The sequence below is a fragment of the Tupaia chinensis genome, unplaced genomic scaffold, assembly GCF_000334495.1.
Source record: "Tupaia chinensis unplaced genomic scaffold, TupChi_1.0 Scaffold000067_1, whole genome shotgun sequence".
NCBI lineage: Eukaryota > Metazoa > Chordata > Mammalia > Scandentia > Tupaiidae > Tupaia > Tupaia belangeri.
In genome coordinates this window covers 1,142,680-1,147,882 of record NW_006159526.1, presented here as the reverse complement: position 1 = coordinate 1,147,882, position 5,203 = coordinate 1,142,680, and the positions used below count along the sequence as shown (strand labels likewise).

The 5,203-nt window shown below is 51.9% G+C and overlaps 1 protein-coding gene across 1 annotated transcript in view; it reads right to left on the bottom strand.

Moving 5' to 3' along the window:
- The window catches only part of MEGF8 (multiple EGF like domains 8), a 61,368-nt gene that overhangs the window by 9,588 nt on the left and 46,577 nt on the right, over window positions 1–5,203 (bottom strand).

Below are 5,203 nucleotides of genomic sequence, written 5' to 3'. Positions count from 1 at the left end.
AGGAAAGAAAGAAAAAGAAGAGAAAGAAGAATGAAAAAAGAATTCTTTTAAAATAAGACAATTTTGCTATAGGGTGTGTGCGCTTGCCAGAGAGACAGACAGACAGCAATTGAGAAATCATCCCTCAGAGGGGATGGCCCACTGCAATCCCTTCTCCATTCTCTTGCGATTTCAGGCATGCACACACACGTGCCAGGCAGGACTTTCAAGTCATCAGGCCAGAACTTGAACAGCAGTGGGCCATATGGGAGTCCAGCGCCTCAACCGCTATGTCACCTGCTGGCCCCAAGAAACTTTAAAAAGAAAACCGGACGTCAGGCAGAAGGGACTGGGTGAATGAGCAAATGACAAGCAACGAAGAGAATGCAGAGGCAGGAAAAGGCAGTTGTGAGAAGAGGCAGAGAAGAGATGCACACACCCATGACAGATGAAGGGGCACCGTTCTGGGTTCCAGCTCTAGTCCCTCGTAAGGCCCGGGGCTCTGAGGGGTCCCACTGCATGGGTGCAGCGAGGTCCCTTCTCCCACCTAGTGAAGGACACTTTGTTTCTTATGGCCGAAAGAAGGCAAGAGGGACCGGCAGATGGTGTAATGGTTTCAAATCTGGACTCCCACATGGTTGACCGCGTTTCGCGTCCCAGACCTGGTGGCTTGAAACTCATGCCCGGCATGTGTGTATGTGTGCCCAAAGTTCTGAGAGGAGAACGAAGGAGAAGGGATTGCAGCATGGCCATCCCCCAGGGAGTGATTTTATGCTTTCTGTCTCTCTGCTGAGTGCACACACCCTAAAGCAAAAATCTCTCTCTCAAAAAAAAAAGGTAATGATCCCAGATGAGACAGAATAGCAGAAGTGGGGCTACAAACCACAGTTATTTAGAAAAATGTGGATTTGGTGGAACCAGCAGTTAACGTAATGGCTATGTTGTTGGACTCCCACATAGTCAACCGCGGTTCGCATCCTGGACCCAGTGGCTTAAAACTCACGCCAGGCACGTGTGCGTGTGTGCCCAAGATCCCGAGAGGAGAATGGAGAGAAGGGATTGCGGCGTGGCCATAACCCCTGGGGGGTGGTTTCTCACTTTCTGTCTCTATGTCTCTCTCTGTCTGGCAAGCGCACGCGCCCTATAGCGAAAATCTCTCCAAAAAAAAAAATGTGGATTTGGCTGCTGTGGCCAAAACGCTTCTCCCACCCAACCCACGCAGGAAGGGTGAGGAGTCCTGGATTAGCAGCCAGGAGCCATCACGTTCACGCTCGGACCAGACAACACTCTCAAGAGGTCAGGCTTGAGGACTTGGGATCTGACTCCGGGTCTAAGAGCATCTTACTCATGCTTGGACCTTAAATAAGAGCAAAGAGATGCATCTAGGCTGACTGCCTGAAAGCACTCAGGAAAAGCAATCCCAAAATAGAAAACCCCAACCAGCTGCTGTGGCCTGAGCCCTGGGCCCACTGAGGGCTGGGGCAGGCAACAAGCTGAGCCCTGCAGAGCCAGAGGCCAATCCTCTGCCAGACGGGGCTTCAGGGTCTCGATGTAGTGCCCCCTTTGGGAAGAAACCACTCTGTTGCCTACCCCAGGCTCTGAGGCCAAGGTCAATCCCAAAGAAAAATGTCAGGGGGCCAGCAGGTAGCATAGTGGTTGAGGCACTGAACTGCCACATGGCTGACTGCAGTTCGAGTCCTGGACCTAGCAGCTTGAAACTTGCAGGACACACGTGTGTGCCCCAACTTCCGAGAGGAGAATGAAGGAGAAGAGATTGAGGTGTGGCCATCTTCCTCGGGAAGGCGGGGAGTGATTTCTCACTTTTTCTCTCTGTCTCTATTTCTCTGGCAAGTGCATATGACATATAGCTCTAAAAAAAAAAAAAAAGTTATATGGTTAAAATCTGGCATCCCTTGACCCCAATCATAACAGGTCTTAGGCACCTGCTGTGTTTGACCTAGGCAGTGGTGTTTTTAAAAAATCTTAACCTGGGGACCAGCAGGTGGCATAATGGCTACGTCACTGGACTCCCACATAGTTGACCACAGTTTGAGTCCCAGACCTGGTGGTTTAAAATGCATGCTAGGTGTGTATGCATGTGTGCCCGAAATTCCGAGAGGAAGGGCCAGCAGGTGGTGTGGTGGTTAAGGGCACTGGATTCCCACATGGCCAACCACGGTTCGAGTTCCAGACCTGGCAGTTTGCTTTCTCACTTTCCTTCTCTCTCTCTCTCTCTCTCACTCTGTCTCTCTTTCATCAAATTAAAAATAAATAAATAAACAAAGTTAAATAAAATAATTCTTTAAATACAAAATAATCCCAAGAGGAGACGGGAGGAGAAAGGACTGTGGTGTGGCCATTCCCCCTGGGGAGCTATTTCTCACTTTCTGTCTCTGTCTCTGTCTCTCCACCAAGCACACATGTCCTATAGCAAAAATCTCTAAAAAAAAAAAATCTGAACCTGACCAGCCTGTGTGTGGCCCAGTGGTTAAAGGAACAGGACCCTACATGGCCAACTATGTGGCTTAAATGCCAGCCCAGGGCTAGAAACTCACACCAAGTGTGTGCAAGTACGCCTCCAGCCCCAACAAGATGGAGAAACGGAGCAGGGGATGGGGCATGAAAACATTCCACTGCAAGGGTGCTTCCTCCCTCTCCCTCTCTCTCTCTCTGGTGAGTGAACATGTCCTCTGGCTATCAATCAATCAATCAATCAATCAATCAACCAAAGCCAACACTTACACCCAGGAGACTTGGGGCTAAAAGGTGACGTGGTGTTGGGATGCTGGACTCTCACATGGCTGACCACAAATCAGACATGGTGACTTGCTTTCTCACTTTCCCTTTCTTTCCCTCTAGACAAGATAAATAATAATACATAAATAAAGTACATCCAATAATTCTTTTTTCTTTTTTGAGAGGTTTTTACTATAGGGCGCATGCACTCACCAGACAGAGAGAGACAGAGAGACAGAAGGCGAGAAATCACCCCCCCAGGGGGGATGGCCATACCGCAATCCCTTCTCCTCCATTCTCCTCTTGGGATCTTGGGCCCGCATGCACACGTGCCCGGCATGAGTTTTAGGCCACTGGGTCCGGGACGCGAACCGCAGTCAACTACATGGGAGTCCAGCGACATAGCCATTATGCTAACTGCTGGTCCCTCAATAATTCTTAAAAAAAAAAAGAAAGAAAGAAAAGAAAGAAAGTGGAGAAACTTAGTATGAACCAGACCTTCTGGCAAAGCCCCCTGGCATTCACCTGCAGTGACTGTGTGTGCCTGGCCCCTGGCAGCCCCGCTCTGACTCACTGACCGCACCCTGTCCTCCTGTCTCCCACCAGGCTGCTCCTTCATCTCATCTGCTTAGTTCTCGTGCCTGAGAGCTCAGCAGGCACAGAGAGGCCAAGGCCGCAGTGTGTGCCACTTGGGCATGACCTCCCAGTCCCAAAAGTCCCCACAAAAATGACGACAATCTCAAGAATATTCAAGAGGGCCAGCCACATGACATGGTGGCTAAGATGGCTGGATCTCACACGGCCAAAAGAATGGCTCAAGTCCTGGACCCAGTAGTTTGAAAAATATCCTAGGTGCATATGTGCACATGCATGACAAAATCCCAAAGGGAGAATGGAGGAGAGAGTGCAGCATGGCCAACCCCCCGGGGTGTGGTTTCTCACGTTCCTTCTCTCTCTGTCTCTGTCTCTCTCCTGTGAGTACACATGCCCTATAGCAAATATTTTTAATTAGAGGAATATTGAGGGGGGCCTTGTACTGTCAGGACACCAGGCTTGGAAACGAGGCCTCTGCTAGCTGCAGACTGACATCACAGGGGCCTCCCCCTCCGGCCACACTGACAGTCTCCATCGGCAACCCTCTTAGTGTGTCTCAGAGACTGGAATTCTCCCAGGGGCAAAGCTCAGGGTTGACGAGTGGCTCTCCTGCCACTGCCACTGCTCATTCCAGCAACAGTAAGGGCCATGGCGGAGCCATACTGAAAGGCAGGCACTGCTCGCCTGCCACACCAACCCGCGTACTTCACTGGAGCAAACTCCCGATAGAACGGGACCTACAGATAAGACCAATCATCCTCTGGGGTCAAACAGCCAGGAAGTGGCCAGGCTGGATCCAAACCCAGGCCCAGGTGACCTTGGCCCCTGAGCTTGTGATCACGAGGCACCGCCTCGGAGACAGCTAACATGCCACTCCCAGGCGGGGCCTCTAGCTCTAGATGTGGCTGCCGTGGGATTCCTGGTCCTCTCCGCCCTGCCCTCCTGGTCTGAAATATGCAGGAAGTGTTGCCGGGTTCCTTCAGGCCACCTCTAGAAATGGAAGTCTTCGTGGCAGTGTCCCGTCTTCCCTCCACTGTGGGCTACGGGCATGTGGGTGGAGGCTGCAGGGTGGCGAGTGGCCATACCTCTAATGGGCCTTGCACAACTGAGGAATGAATGAGTAGACGCTGGTGGGGACTGAGACTCAGAACTCGGGCCTGGTGACATTGTTTCCAGCTGTGACAGCAGGAGGTGAACCTGTCTTGTCTCTCACTGGGGTGTGGCACAGGGAGGAATGCCCTCATGTCTGCCACTGGGACAGCTAAGTCCCGTTCTCTAGAGACATGGTTTTTTTTTTTTTTTTTGGAGAGGTTTTTGCCATAGGGCACATGCACTCGCCAGACAGACAGAAAGAGAGACAGAAAGTGAGAAATCACCCCCCGGGGGGATGGTCATGCCGCAATCCCTTCTCCTCCATTCTCCTCTCGGGATCTTGGGCACGCACGCACATGCGCCTGGCATGAGTTTTAAGCCACCAGGTCTGGAACGTGAACCACGGTCGACGACGTGGGAATCCAGCGACATAGCCATTACGCTAACTGCTGGTCCCTGGAGACATCTTTTGGATGGACTTTCTGGGAACAAGGGAGCATGGGCTTGGCAGCCAAGGGGCAGACAGTCACGGACACACACGATATCTGAGCAGACCACATCAACCTTCACGAATCACCTTGCCAACCCACACCACAGAGGAGTGCTGGGTCTAAATGCCAGGTCTGAGCCCTGTGCTCCTACCGCTCCCTGGCACACTCCCCACTCCTGAGCTGGATCGAGTCCTTGTGGGAGAACGGAAGCTAAGCATGGACAGAGATGACTGCGGCCTTTGGAACTAGAGAGACAGACTGAGGCAGGCTGCCGTTCCAGGCCGTTTGGGGTGATGGTCAAGGCGGGAGAA